The sequence below is a fragment of the Hemitrygon akajei genome, chromosome 23, assembly GCF_048418815.1.
Source record: "Hemitrygon akajei chromosome 23, sHemAka1.3, whole genome shotgun sequence".
In the NCBI taxonomy this organism is placed as follows: Eukaryota; Metazoa; Chordata; class Chondrichthyes; order Myliobatiformes; family Dasyatidae; genus Hemitrygon; species Hemitrygon akajei.
The window spans coordinates 1,843,325-1,859,395 of NC_133146.1; the positions used below are offsets into that span (position 1 = coordinate 1,843,325).

Sequence of the window (16,071 nt, forward strand, 5' to 3'; positions counted from 1 at the left end):
TTCCAATAGTTATCTTGACTATACCTCTTCCCACACTATTTTCTGTAAAAATACTATTCCGTTTTCTTACTTCCTTCGGCTCCACTGCATCTGTTCCCAGAAAGAGGCTGTACTTTTCAGGACATCAGAGATAACCTCCTCCTTCAAAGGACATTACATGCCTTACCAGCCTGATTGAATTTTTTGAGGATGTGACTAAACACTTTGATGAAGGTAGAGCAGTAGATGTAGTGTATATGGATTTCAGCAAGGCATTTGATAAGGCACACCTTGCAAGGCTTATTGAGAAAGTAAGGAGGTAAGGGATCAAGGGGACATTGCTTTGTGGATCTAGAACTGGCTTGCCCACAGAAGGCAAAGAGTGGTTGTAGATGGATCATATTCTGCATGGAGGCCGGTGACCTGTGGTGTGCCTCAGGGATCTGTTCTGGGACCCCTACTCTTTGTGATTTTGATAAATGACCTGGCTGAGGACGTGGAGGGATGGGTTAGTAAATTTGCTGATGACACAAAGGTTGGGGGTGTTGTGGATAGTGTGGAGGGCTGTCAGAGGTTACAGCAGGACATTGATAGGATGCAAAACTGAGCTGAGAAGTGGCAGATGGAGTTCAACCCAGATAAGTGTAAGGTGGTTCATTTTGGTAGGTCAAATATGATGGCAGAATATAGTATTAATGGTAAGCTCTAGGCAGTGTGGAGGAACAGAGGGATCTTGGGGTCCGAGTCCATAGGACACTCAAAGCTGCTGCACAGGTTTACTCTGTGGTTAAGAAGGCGTATGGTGCATTGGCCTTCATCAATCGTGGAATTGAGTTTAGGAGCCAAAAGGTAATATTGCTGCTATATAGGACCCTGATCAGACCCCACTTGAAGTACTGTGCTTAATTCTGGTCATCTCACTACAGGAAGGATGTAGAAACCATAGAAAGGCTGCAGAGGAGATTTACAAGGATGGTGCCTGGATTAGGGAGCATGTCTTATGAGGTTGAGGTTGAGTTTCCTTGAAGCAATGGAGAATGAGAGGTGACCTGATAGAGGCGTGTAAGATGATGAGAGGCATTGATCGTGTGGAAAGTCAGAGGCTTTTTCCTCGGGCTGAAATGGGTAGTACGAAAGGGCACAGTTTTAAGGTGCTTGGAAGTACAGTAGGTACAGAGCAGATGTCAGGGCTAAGTTTTTAACACAGAGATTGATGAGTGCGTGGAATGGGCTGCCAGCAACAGTGATGGAGGCGGATACGATAGGGTCTTTTAATAGACTCCTGGACAGGTACATGGAGCTTAGAAAAACAAAGTGCTATGGGTAACCCTAGGTAATTTCTCAGGTAGGGACATGTTCGGCACAGCATTGAGGGCCGAAGGGCCTGTATTGTGCTGTAGGTTTTCTATGTTTCTATGACATCTGAGATATCCTCCTTCTTCAAAGGTCAGGGTTTGCTTCCTCCACCGTTGATGCTGCCCTCACCCACATCGCCTCCATTTCCCAAACATTTGTATTCACCCCATTTTTCCGCTCCTTAACAGGGATGGAGTTCCTCTTGTCCTCACCTACTATCCAACAGGGCTCTGCATCCAACACGTCATTCTCCACAATCTCCACCATTTTTAATGGGATCCTATCACAAGACATGTCTTTACCTGCCCCGCCAATCGCCACTCCACTTTCTGCAGGGATTTCTTCCTTCATGATTCCTTTGTCCATTTGTTCCTCCCACCTGGAGAGAGAAATGTGACATTTGCCCATTTCCCTCCATTAACATTCCTTCCAGGTGAGACAAAACGTCACTTGCAAATCTGTTGGGGTAGTCTATTGTATCCAAGGATCCTCTGCATTGGTGAGACTCAACATAAATTGGAGACCACTTTAGACCATAAGACCATAAGATATGGGAGTAGAATTAGGCCATTTGGCCCATCGTGTCTACTCTGCTATTCCATCATGGCTGATCCATTTTTCCATGGAGGTACTCTGTTAAGTACCTCCACTCCATCCACCAAAAGTTAAATTTCCCGATGGACAACTATTTTAATTCCTATCCGCATTCCACCATCATGGTCCGTGGCCTCTTCTGCAAAGATCAGGCCAGTCTCAGAGTGGAGGAGCATCACCTCATATTACATAGAAATATAGAAAACCTACAGCACAATACAGGCCCTTCAGCACATAATGCTGTGCCGAACATGTACTTACCTTAGAAATTACCTAAGGTTACCCATAGCCTACAGTTTTTCTAAGCTCCATGTACCTATCCTGAAGTCTCTTAAAAGACCCTATTATATCCGTTGGGGTAGACTCCAACATGACAGCATGAACATTAATATCTTCTGGTAGAGAATTTTTCACTCCCCCTTCTTTCTTCTTCTGTTCCCTATTCTCCCTCTTAACTCTCCTCTTCCCGAGTCCCCTCCTTTTCCCCTTTCTCCTATGGTCCACTTTCCTTTACGATCTGGTTCCTTCTTCTCCATTGCTTTACCTTTCTCACCCACCTGGCTTCACCTATCACTTTCTAACTAGTCCTCCTTCCCCACCAACCCCCATCTTTTTATTTTGCCATCTTCCCCCTTCTTTTCCAGTCCTGAAGAAGGGTCTCAGCCAAAATGTTGGCAGTTTATTAATTTTCTTAAATGCTGCCTGACTGTCTGTGTACCTCCACCGTTTTCTGTGAATTCCTAATTGCTTCTGAATAAGCAATGCCCTGCATGTGGATATTTCACCTAACTGGTGTCAGTCCCAAATTCACAAGAGCTTCACTCTGACCCAGTGGCTTATTGTTTTCCATCCACAGCTATTGCTGTGGACTCACTTGGATCAGAAGGGCACTCATACACCAGTGACAGACAGCAATAATGATGATGAATATTCATGGGTAGAAACAACAGACTCAAATTGCATTTCTCTAAATTTCACCTTCCCCTAATAAAACCGCTTCCTGTTCTGATGAAATTTTCACAATAGCTTTCTCATTTTCCGTTTTGTGTGCATTGGAATGAGTTGATATCTGATTCCAACATGAGATTTTTCAACATCAAAGCTATGATGGACGAAATTAAATGTGTTAGAAGTGAGATCCAACATCAGCCAGGTTAGACAGAATGGACGGTTCAAAGGTAATTTAATGTCAGAGAAATGTCTACAATATATATCCAGAAATGCTTTTTCTTCACAACCATCCATGAAAACAGAGGAGTGCCCCCGAAGAATGAATGACAGTTAAATGTTAGAACCCCAAAGTACTCCCCAGCTCCCCTCCCTCAAACGTGTAAACGGCAGCAAGCAACAATCACACCCTCACCCCCTCAGCCCCCATGGCAAAACAAAAGCATCAGCACCCGCCACCGAGCACTCAAGTATGAGCAAGGCAACAGCAAAGACAGACTTGCAGTACTCCAAAGACTACTTGTTCACCCGGTATTCGACATACCACAAGCTCTCTCTCCCTAACAAGGGGGAAAGAGGTGTCTCCGTTCCACAGCGAGAGGGGAGACATAACAAACAACTTGCTAGTTTATGATGTTAAAAGTCCATTGCATCGCTTTTTCTGAGCTCTGTGCCCAAAGATCTCAGGTCTCTGGGCACACAGCCATTGATCTTCCATCTCCCAGGACACACTGGTCTTCGGCTCGGACACCGACCTCCGATTCCCCGTCTCCAGAGTCACGAAAACTCAGTGCTCTGAAGGTGAACAACCCTCTTAGGCCGAGGCCCTGGGGTGCTGAATAACAGCCAGTTGTGAAACCCCGAGAGCGGGTCCCAGTCCTGCAAAGAACCGTAGTCAGCATGTAACTCCAGGTCAGGGTCTTCAAAAGAACTCTGAAAGGAAAAATAGAGATATAAAAGATGGAAATAGAGCTGTTTCTGAAGATGCAAGCACAGGAGTCACCGTTAGGTGCCATTAACCCTGCTAAGCTCCTCCTTCTGTGTAGGCAGCACAAGTTGTTCTCTCTTAGCACAGTGTTCAAGCCAATCTTTACCCACCCCTCAATCAGCAGCGTAGAATTCATATTAGAGATACGATTAGTGGTGTTTGTCACATGTACATTGAAACATGCACTGAAATGTGTGTTTTCATCAGCGGCCAAAACAATCCAAGGAAGCGCTGGGGACAGCCTGCAAGTACCACCATGCTTTCGATACAAACTCCCAAATTCACTAACTCTAACTGAGTCTTTGCAATGTAGGAGGAGACTGGAACGGTCGGGTAAAACCCACACGGTCACAGGGAGAATATACAAACTCCTTGCAGAGAGCGGCAGGAATTCATCCTTGATCACTGGAGCTTTAAGGCCCTGTGCCCACAACATACCGACCCGTACATCTCTGCACTGTAGCAGGAAACTGGAGCACCCAGAGGTCACGGGGAGAACTCCTTACAGACAGTGACGGGAGAATTGTCTGAACTGGTCATATTTGTTGATTACTTTGCTGCTTCACTGCACACAGTTCTTACTCGGGTGATGGGATTTCAGTTCTCATCAGCGGCTACCAAGATTAAACCCCTCCATAAACCTGCGCCAAGTAATTGAGGTGGTAACTGTAGTGAAGGAATGCTACACTGTCACACATGTCAACTCTAAGCCTATCACCTCTGCAAGATTATTATTTCAAAGAGCAAGGGACAATATTTATTCCACACGGCATTACCAGAGAACAGATTATTTGGTCCCTATTTATTTATTTAGAGATACAAGCTGAACAGGCCCTTTCGGCTCAATGAACCGCACTACTCAGCAATTCACCCCTTTAACACTAGCCTAACCACAGGACAATTTATGATGACCGATTAACTACTAACTGATACAACTTTGGACTGTGGGATGAAACCAGTGCACATGGAGAAAACTCCTTGCAGACACAAGAAGAACATACAAACTCCTTACAGATGGCACTGAAATTGAAATCCAAAGTCCAGAGCATGCCAAGCTGTAAAAGTATCACACATACTACTATGCATTTCTGTTGGCTGCTGCATTTCCTTGTAACTTTACAAGTATTCATTTGCTGGTTGACCCCGAGGATTCTCAGCTGTCAAAGCTGTCACTTTTATTAAATATCTGTGAACATGGCATTCAGAAACACTCAAAATCATCCAGGCAGAGGCTAAAGAGCCAAGCACCAGAGATTAGGACAACAAAGAGGTGGTCACATAAGACACAGGATCAGCAATGGGATTTCTTCGAGTCAGTGGACAGGGATGTGTTAAAGAACTCATCTATGGATATGAATGAATACATCATGGTTGTAATAGACTTTATTAAAGTGGCTGTGTCCCCAAAAACTTATTCAGAGTGAAAAAGAATCAAGTGCTTTAATTCAGAGTCTTCACCAATCACAAGCCCTGGATGAATTACGAGATCTAAGATCTGCTGAGAGATGGATCTGAGGCATTCAAGTTTGGTGACCAAGAAAATTTTGAATTGAATTGAATTGACTTTATTTCTTCCATCCTTCACATACATGAGGAGTAAAAATCTTTACATTACATCTCCATCTAAATGTGCAATGTGCAATCATAGTAATTTACAATCTTCATTGTTAGGTTGCATCTGGAAATTCCAGTTGGCGGACGATTTCCCTCCACGCCACTCTGACATATTGGGAAATCATATACTTGGCAGGTTACAGCAGTGGTTTGCCTTTGCCTTCTGCTGAGCGAGTTTAAAGAGATCACCACCTCTTGTGGTGGATGACCAGGACGTCTACGTATCTTGTCGTGCTCTTAGCACTCCACCAATGCCTGCTGGCCTGCCTTTTTGACCATTGGACCATTAATCGGTCTCCTCCACTCAATCTGCTAGGGCCAGACTTCACACACTGGGACATACCTCACCTCACCGAGGGTCAAAGACCCATCGGCTACCCTCAACTGGTCTGGCCCATCTGCCGAGACAGTTCACCAGGGTGTGCCTGCAGCGCGTGCTACAGCTACTTGGAGCAATAGGTGAGAGCTGAGCAGCCGGTGGGAACCAAAGGTGGGTGAGCGGCCCTGAAAAGGGCATGGCAGGCCCACCACCAGAGGTGCTACCCCTCCCTAGACACCCCATACACCCCTTGCGCCCGTCCTCCTCCTCCATCTTCCGAAAAGGCAGATCACCGGAAATTTACAATAATTTATAATAAATAGAACAGTCAATGTAATATAGAGTACACGCAAGTCAGTGTGAGTTCACCAGTCCGATGACCTGGTGGAAGAAGCTGTCCAGGAACCCGTTGGTCCTGGCTTTTATGCTGCAGTACATTTCCCGGATGGTAGCATATGGAATAGATTGTGGTTGGGATGGCTTGAGTCCCCGATGATTGTACGGGCCCTTTTTACATACCTGGCCTTGTAAATGTCCTGAATCATGGAAAGCTCACAACTGCAGATGCACTGCACTGTCCACACCACTCTCTGCAAGGAAGTACAGTTCCCATACCAGGCAGTGAAGCAGCCAGTCAGGATGCTCTCAATTGTGCCCCTGTAGAAAGTTCTTAGATTTGGGGACCCATACCAAACTTCCTCAACCATCAGAAGTGAAAGTCACTGTTGTGCCTTTTTCATCACGCAGCTGGTGGGTAAAGACCACGTGAGGTCCTCAGTGATGTGGATGCCGAGGAATTTGAAGCTGTTTACCCTCTCAACCCCAGATCCATTAATGTCAATAGGTGTTAGCCCATTTCCATTCCTTCTCGTTACACTAGCACCAGATACAATCTCCAAAAAGCTATCCCACAGGTGAAGTTGTAATTCCAGACCAGACTTTTGTGGCAGACCAGACCAGAATTGACAATTGTGGCAGGGCCTGAATAATATCACCTCCTATAAAGGTCAGTCAAGTGATATCAGAGATATGGAAACACCAATGCCCTTGCATGGAACTCCCACAAAAAATAGTGGATACAGCCCAGTCCATCACATGTAAAACACTCTCAACCATTGAGCACCTCTCCATAAAACCCTTTCGCAGGAAAGCAGCATCCTGCCACCCAGGACACGCTCTTTTCTCGCTGCTGCCATCAGGAAAATGGGACAAGAGCTTCAGGACTCACACCACCACATTCAGTTATTACCGCTCAACCATTAGGCTCTTGAACCAAAGGAGATAACTTCACTCACCCTATCACTGAAAGGTTCCCACAACCTGTAGACTCATTGTCAACGACTCGTCACTGTCACAACCACGGATTTGGCAGCGCAGCAGATACAGCAATTGTACACGTGAATATGCACGTCTCAGCTAAATAGTATTTCATTGTGATGGTATTTAACTCCGTTCTTTACGTCGTACTGCTTGTCAAGGCTTTAGCAAAGTACAGCAACATCTTGTTGCCTGCTTGCATTTAGCCTTACATGAGAAATTGAACTGTCAAGTCAACTGACTCTGTAGACTAGTGGTATTTGTTTTATGTTTAGTTTTTCCTTCCAGCCACAGTGTGGGCTTCATTTTCCATTTGAGAGTTTTAGTTAATGGCCCTGTTTGGCCTCACGTGCATTGTTTACTTTTCCCTCTAACTCTGTTTCCATTAAAGTCTGTGAACTATCGAACCCATTCAGTGTCTCTCACTCTGCACTTGGGCCATGTCCACACGTAGTGACATAAAGTCTCGACCACACAAGGATAGACCCAGCAGAGAGAGAGCAGCTGACCCTGGTCCTGAGATTGGTCAGCTATTGGACAAGCTACAGGCAATGAAATTTGTTCTGAGTGAAGTTACGGAGGTAATGAGGCAGATAATCTCGAGCCGACAAGCTCAGTCTCATCTGGAGGAACTGATATCATCCCTTGCCACAATGATTGAACAGCTCACCACAGACAATCGGACTCAGGTGTCTGCAATTTCCACTCTCACATTCACCATCCAGGAGCTCAATGTGGACAGTCAGACATTAACATTTTCACCAATGCAATTCAGCAGCCTCAGGCTGCCTCAGTCCCACTCCCAGCATCTCTCTGGTCCTCCTTTTCTGCTGCCCCGACAATCTCTGCTACAAATGCTCCCGCTTCCGCGTCCAGACTAGAGCCACCTCCCATGACCGTACAGGAACCGAGTTTTCCACCACCAGGCAGATATTCTGCTGATCCCAATGGTTGCAGGGATTTTATTTCCCAATCCAAGCTGACATTCCAAACCCAGCCTGGTCATTTTGGTGATGATGCACGAAAACTGGCATACATGGTCAATCTTCTAGATGAAACTCCACTCAGCCTGTTCAACGCTTTACGGGAGCAAGGATACCCCACAGTCCAGTCAGTCTGCCATTTTGTGGCAGAGTCAAGGAGGGTTTTTGATCTTCCAGCACAGGGTCAGGAGTCTTCCCACCAACTCTTGGACCTGTGCCAAGGCAGAACAACGGTGATAGCCTGTGCAGTCAAATTCCACACGCTTGCAGTAGAGACGGATTGGAATGGGAGAGCTATCATCACTGCCTTCCAGCGTGGACTGAACGCAGGGGCCTGGCGTGAGACTGTTGTCCAGGACGAGCAGGATAGTCTGGATGACCTGATTCAGCCGGCTATTCGGGGTGACGACCGGGTAACTGAGAGGTGCAGAGAAAGAATGTTTCAAGCTTCCTAAGGTCTGATCACCATCTTCCCTCACCCTCTCTCCCTCCCTCACCACCCAGCACCCAGTCCACGGAGGAACCAATACAAATGGGGCACAAGCATCTGTCTCAGGAGGAATGAGAGCAACGTAGAACAGGTTCCTGCCTCTATTGTGGCGATCCAGGACACTTCCGGGCGGCATGTTCCAAGCGTCCGGTAAAAGAGATTACCAGTCAGCAGGAAGGGCAGTCCTGACAGGTCGGTTCTCTCTTCAGTCAGCTTCCCCTAATTCTGTAATGCTCACAGCTTCCTTGTTGTGGACTTCTCAGACCTATGAACCTAAGTTATTTATTGATTCTGGTGCAGCCAGGAATCTTATGGACATCTCTCTCACTCAAAGATAAAGAGTTCCGACTCAGAAATTAAGGAAAAAGATCAATGTCAAGGCTCTGGATAGTCGATCTCCGGGAACTGGCCGGATCCACTTAATAAGCATTGCATGGGGTACCTTATCAAATGCCTTGCTGACGTCCATATACACTACATCTACTGCTCTACCTTCAACCTTAAACACATCAATATGCTTAGTCACATCCTCAAAATATTCAATCAGGCTCGTAAGGCACGTCCTGCCTTTGACAAATCCATGCTGACTGTTCCTAACCATATTAGGCCTCTCCAAATGTTCATAAATCCTGCCTCTCAGGATCTTCTCCATCAATTACCAACTACTAAAAAAAGACTCACTGGTCTATAATTTCCCGGGCTATCTCTACTCCCTTTCTTGAATAAGGGAACAACATCTGCAAACCTCCAATCCTCCAGAACCTCTCCCATCCCCATTGGTGATGCAAAGATTATTGCCAGAGGCTCAGCTTCCCTCACCTTCCATTAGCCTGGGATACATCCCAGTGACTTATCCAACTTGATACTTTCCAAATGCTCCAGCACATCGTCTTCCTTAATATCTACATGCTCAAGCTTTTCAATCCACTGTAAATCATCCCTACAATTGCCAAGATCCTTTTCCGTAGTGAATACTGAAGCAAAGTATTCATTAAGTACCTCTGCTATCTCCTCTGGTTCCATACACACTTTTCCATTGTCACACTTGATTGATCCTATTCTCTCATGTCTTATCCTTTTGTTTGTCACATACTTGTGGAATATCTTGGAGTTCTCCTTAATCCTGTCCACCAAGGCCTTCTCATGGCCCCTTCTGGCTCTCCTAATTTCGTTTTTAAACTCCTTCCTACTAGCCTTATAATCTTCTAGATCTATATCATTACCTAGTTTTTTTGAACCTTTCATAAGCTCTTCTTTTCTTCTTGACTAGATTTACAACAGCCTTTGTACACCACGGTTCCTGTACCTTGCCATCCTTTTCCTGTCTCATTGGAACATACCTATGCAGAACGCCACACAAAAATCCCCTGATAGTTCGCCACATTTCTTACATACATTTCCCTGAGAACATCTGTTTCCAATTTATGCTTTCAAGTTCCTGCCTGATAGCCTCATATTTCTCCTTACTCCGATTAAATGCTTTCCTAATTTGTCTGTTCCTATCCCTTTCTAATGCTATGGTAAAGGAGATAGAATTGTGATCACTATCTCCAAAATGCTCTCCCACTGAGAGATCTGACACCTGACCATGTTCATTTCCCAATACCAGATCAGGTACAGCCTCTCCTCTTGTAGGCTTATCTACATACTGTGTCAAGAAACCTTCCTGAACACACCTACAAACACCACCCCATCTAAAACCCTTGCTCTAGGGAGATGCCAATCGATATTTGAGAAATTAAAATCTCCCACCGCAACAACCATGTTATTATTGCACCTTTGCAGAATCTGTCTCCCTATCTGCTCCTCGACGTCCCTCTTAATATTGGGTAGTCTATAAAAAACACCCAGTAGAGTTATTGACCCCTTCCTATTCCTAACTTCCACTCACAGAGACTTCGTAGACAATCCCTCCATGTCTTCCTCCTTTTCTGCAGCCATGACACTATCTCGGATCAACAGTGCCACGCCCCCACCTCTTTTGCCTCCCTCCCTGTCCTTTCTGAAACCTCTAAAGCCTGGCACTCTAAGTAACCATTCCTGCCCCTGAGCCATCTAAGTTTCTGCAATGGCCACAACATCATAGCTCCAAGTACTGATTCACGTTTTAAGCTCATCTGCTTTGTTCATAATACTCCTTGTATTAAAATAGACTCATCTCAAACCATCGGTCTGAGCACGTCCTTCTCTATCACCTGCCTATCCTCCCTCTCGCACTGTCTCCAAGTTTCTCTATTTGTGAGCCAACTGCCTCTTCCTCTGTCACTTCAGTTTGGTTCCCACCCCAGCAATTCCAGTTTAAGTTCTCCCCAAAAGCCTTAGCAAACCTCCCCACCAGGATATTGGTCCCCCTGGGATTCAAGTGCAAGCCATCCTTTTTTTTTTTTATAAACGGGTCACACCTGGCCCAGAGGAGGTCCCAATGATCCAGAAATCTGAATCCCTGCCCTCTGCTCCAATCTCTCAGCCACGCATTTATCCTCCACCTCATCCTATTCCTATTCTCACTGTTGTGTGGCACAGGCAGTAATCCCGAGATTGCTACCTTTGAGGTCCTGCTACTCAACTTCCTTCCTAACTCCCTGTAGTCTGCTTTCAGAAGGTGTAAATAGCTGTACAGTATCGGTACAGTCACATAGCGGTTAGTGTAATTGTTACGTAGCCGTACAGTATCGGTACAGTCACATAACAGTCAGTGTAATTGTTATGTAGCCGTACAGTATCAGTACAGTCACATAACAGTTAGTGTAATTGGTAAATAGCTGTACAGTATTGGTACAGTCACATAGCGGTTAGTGTAATTGTTATGTAGCCGTACAGTAAGCAGTTATCATAATACCAGACAACAGCATGCAAAATGTTTATATATTCTCCCTGTGACTGCATGAGTTTCCCCTGATTCCTCTCATATTCCAAAGACATATGGTTAGAGTTAGTGAGTTATAGGGATTAGGGTTAGTAAATTGTAGGGTTAGGGATGCTGGAAAGACATATGGTTAGAGTTAGTGAGTTATAGGGATTAGGGTTAGTAAATTGTAGGGTTAGGGATGCTGGAAAGACATATGGTTAGAGTGAGTGAGTTATAGGGATTAGGGTTATTAAATTGTAGGGTTAGGGATGCTGGAAAGACATATGGTTAGGGTTAGTGAGTTATAGGGAGTAGGGTTTGTAAATTGTAGGGTTAGGGATGCTGGAAAGACATATGGTTAGAGTTAGTGAGGTATAGGGATTAGGGTTTGTAAATTGTAGGGTTAGGGATGCTGGAAAGACATATGGTTAGGGTTAGTGAGTTATAAGGATGTCATGCTGTTACTGGGAACTTGGTGACACTTGTGGACGGCTCATTACAATCCTTGCTGATCTGATTTGACACAAGTGAAGCATATATTTGTATGTTTTGATGTACATGTGACAAATACAACTACCGTATAACCATATAACAATTACAGCATGGAAACAGGCCATCTCGGCCCTTCTAGTCCATGCCGTCGCTTACGCTCACCTAGTCCCATTGGCCCGCACTCAGCTCATAACCCTCCATTCCTTTCTTGTCCATATGCCGATCCAATTTTACCGTAAATGACAATACCGAACCTGCCTCTACCACTTCTACTGGAAGCTCATTCCACACAGCTACCAGTCTCTGAGTAAAGAAATTCCCCCTCGTGTTACCCTTAAACTTTTGCCCCCAACTCTCAAATCATGTCCACTTGTTTGAATCTCCTCTACTCTCAATGGATAAAGCCTATCTATGTCAACTCGATCTACCCCCTCATTAATTTAAATACCTGTATCAAGTCCCCCCTCAACCTTCTACGCTCCAAAGAATAAAGACCTAACTTGTTCAGCCTTTCCCTGTAACTTAGGTGCTGAAACCCAGGTAACATTCTGGTAAATCTTCTCTGTACTCTCTCTATTTTGTTGATATCTTTCCTATAATTCGGTGACCAGAACTGTACACAATACTCCAAATTTGGCCTTATCAATACCTTGTACAATTTTAACATTCCATCCCAACTCCTAAACTCAATGCTCTGATTTATAAAGGCCAGCATACCAAAAGCTTTCTTCAACACCCTATCCACATGAGATTCCACCTTCAGGGAACTATGCACCATTATTCCTAGATCACTCTGTTCTACTGCATTCTTCAATGCCCTACCATTTACAATGTATGTCCTATTTGGATTATTCCTACGAAAATGTAGCACCTCACATTTATCAGCATTAAACTCCATCTGCCATCGTTCAGCCCACTCTTTTAACTGGCCTAAATCTCTCTGCAAGCTTTGAAAACATACTTCATTCTCTACAACACCATGTACCTTAGTATCATCTGCATACTTACTAATCCAATTTACCACCCCATCATCCAGATCATTAATGTATATGACAAATAACATTGGACCTAATACAGATCCCTGAGGCACACCACTAGTCACCGGCCTCCAACCTGACAAACAGTTATCCACCACTACTCTCTGGCATCTCCCATCCAGCCACTGTTGAATCCATTTTACTACTTCAATATTAATACCTAACGTTTGAACCTTCCTAAATAACCTTCCATGCGGAACCTTGTCAAAGGCCTTACTGAAGTCCATATAGACAACATCCACTGCCTTACCCTCATCAACTTTCCTCGCAACCTCTTCAAAAAAATTCAGTAAGATTTGTCAAACATGACCTTCCACACACAAATCCATGGTGACTATTCCTAATCAGACCCTGTCTATCCAGATAATTATATATACCATCTCTAAGAATACTTTCCATTAATTTACCCACCACTGACGTCAAACTGACAGGCCTATAATTGCTAGGTTTACTCTTAGAACCCTTTTTAAACAATGGAACCACATGAGCAATACACCAATCCTCTGACACCACTCCCGTTTCTTATGACATTTGAAATATTTCTGTCAGAGCCCCTTCTATTTCTACACCAACTTCCCTCAAGGTCCTAGGGAATATTCTGTCAGGACCCGAAGATTTTATCCACTTTTATATTCCTTAAAAGTGCCAGTACTTCCTCCTCTTTAATCATCATAGTTTCCATAACTTCCCTCCTTCTTTCCCTTACCTTACACAATTCAATATCCTTTTCTTTAGTGAATACCGAAGAAAAGAAATTGTTCAAAATCTCCCCCATCTCTTTCGGCTCCATACATAGCTGTCCACTCTGATTCTCTAAGGGACCAATTTTATCTCTCACTATCTATTTGCTATTAATATAACTGTAGAAACCCTTCGGATTTATTTTCACCTTACTTGCCAAAGCAACCTCGTATCTTCTTTTAGCTTGGGAAACTTTGTCACATGGTGCGAGCAGAATCATCTGCAGCTTAATGTGAAAAAGACTAAGGAGCTGGTGGTGGACCTGAGGAGGGCTAAGGCACCAGTGACGCCTGTTTCCATCCAAGGGGTCAGTGCGGACATGGTGGAGGATTACAAATACCTGGGAATACAAATGTACAATAAACTGGACTGATCAAAGAACACTGAGGCTGTCTACAAGAAGGGTCAGAGCCGTCTCTATTTCCTGAGGAGACTGAGGTCCTTTAACATCTGCTGGACGATGCTGAGGATGTTCTACGAGGCTGTGGTGGCCAGTGCTATCATGTTTGCTGTTGTGTGCTGGAGCAGCAGGCTGAGGGTAGCAGACACCAACAGAATCAACAAACTCATTCGTAAGGCCATTGATGTTGTGGGGGTGGAACTGGACTCTCTGACAGTGGTGTCTGAAAAGAGGATGCTGTCCAAGTTGCATGCCATCTTGGACAATGATTCCCATCCACTCCATAATGTACTGGTTAGGCACAGGAGTACATTCAGCCAGAGACTCATTCCACCGAGATGTAACACTGAGCGTCATAAGAAGTCATTCCTACCTGTGGCCATCAAACTTTACAACTCCTCCCTCGGAGTGTCAGACACCCTATGCCAATAGGCTGGTCCTGGACTTATTTCCACTTGGCATGGTTACATTATTATTTAATTATTTATGGTTTTATATTGCTATATTTCTTCACTATTCTTGGTTGGTGCGGCTGTAATGAAACCCAATTTCCCTCGGGATCAATAAAGTATGTCTGTCTGTCTGTCTGTTCCTTCTTAAGATTCTTTTCACATTCTTTATATTCCTCGAGCACCCCATTTACTCCATGCTGCCTATATTTATTATAGATCTCCCTCTTTTTCTGAACCAAGTTTCCAATATCCCTTGAAAACCACGGCGCTCTTAAACTTTTAACTTTTTCTTTCAACCTAACAGGAACATAAAGATTCTGTACCCTCAAAATTTCACATTTAAATGACCTCCTTTTCTCTATTACATCCTTCCCATAAAACAAATTGTCCCAATCTACTCCTTCTAAGTCCTTTCGCATCTCCTCAAAGTTAGCTTTTCTCCAATCAAAAATCTCAACCCTGGGTCCAGTCCTAACCTTCTCCATGATTACATTGAAACTAATGGTATTGTGATCACTGGACCCAAAGTGCTCCCCAACACATACGTCCGTCATCTGACCTATCTCATTCCCTAACAGGAGATCCAACACTGCCCCTTCTCTAGTCGGTACCTCTATGTATTGCTGCAAAAAACTATCCTGCACACATTTTACAACTCCGAACCATCCAGCCCTTTTACAGAATGGGCTTCCCAGTTTATGTGTAGAAAAGTAAAATCTCCTACAATCACAACCTTGTGCTTACTACAAATATCTGCTATCTCCTTACAAATTTGCTCCTCCAATTCTCGCTCCCCATTAGGTGGTCTATAATACACCCCTGTAAATGTTACTACACCTTTCCCATTCCTCAATTCCGCCCAAATAATCTCCCTAGATGAGCCCTCTAATCTATCCTGCCAGAGCACCGCTGTAATATTTTCTCGGACAAGCAATGCAACACTTTCCCCTCTTGCCCCTCCGATTCTATCACTCCTGAAGCAATGAAATCCAGGAATATTTAGTTGTCAATCACACCCCTCCAGCAACCATGTTTCACTAATAGCTACAACATCATATTTCCAAGTATCAATCCATGCTCTAAGCTCATCCACCTTTCTTACAATGCTTCTAGCATTAAAATAGATGCATTTAAGAAACTCTCCACCTCTTCCTCTCTGTTTATCCCTAACAATGCATTCAACTTTATTATCTTTTTCTTCCTTCTCCCCTGCATCTTCAGTCTGTGCGCTCCCCTTCTCTGTCACCTGCCTATCCTCCCTCACACATTGTCTACCAGCTTTCTCTATTTGTGAACTAACCTCCTCTCCCCTAGTCTCTTCAATTTGATTCCCACCCCCCAACCATTCTAGTTTAAAGTCTCCCCAGTAGCCTTAGCAAACCTCCCCGCCAGGATATTAGTCCCTCTAGGATTCAAGTGTAACCTGTCCTTTTTGTACAGGTCACACCTTCCCTAAATGAGGTCCCAATGATCCAGAAACTTGAATCCCTGCCCCCTGCTCCAATCCCTCAGC

At 44.5% G+C, this 16,071-nt stretch overlaps 1 protein-coding gene across 2 annotated transcripts in view; it reads right to left on the bottom strand.

Moving 5' to 3' along the window:
• Positions 1 to 3,256: 3,256 nt before the first annotated feature.
• adra2a (adrenoceptor alpha 2A) overlaps positions 3,257 to 16,071 on the bottom strand; it is a 29,738-nt gene continuing 16,923 nt past the window's right edge. For both annotated transcript variants that reach the window (XM_073026844.1, XM_073026843.1), the window contains exon 3: positions 3,257 to 3,810. The gene's annotated coding sequence lies outside the window, so the exon portion shown is untranslated. The remainder of the gene's footprint in view (positions 3,811 to 16,071) is intronic.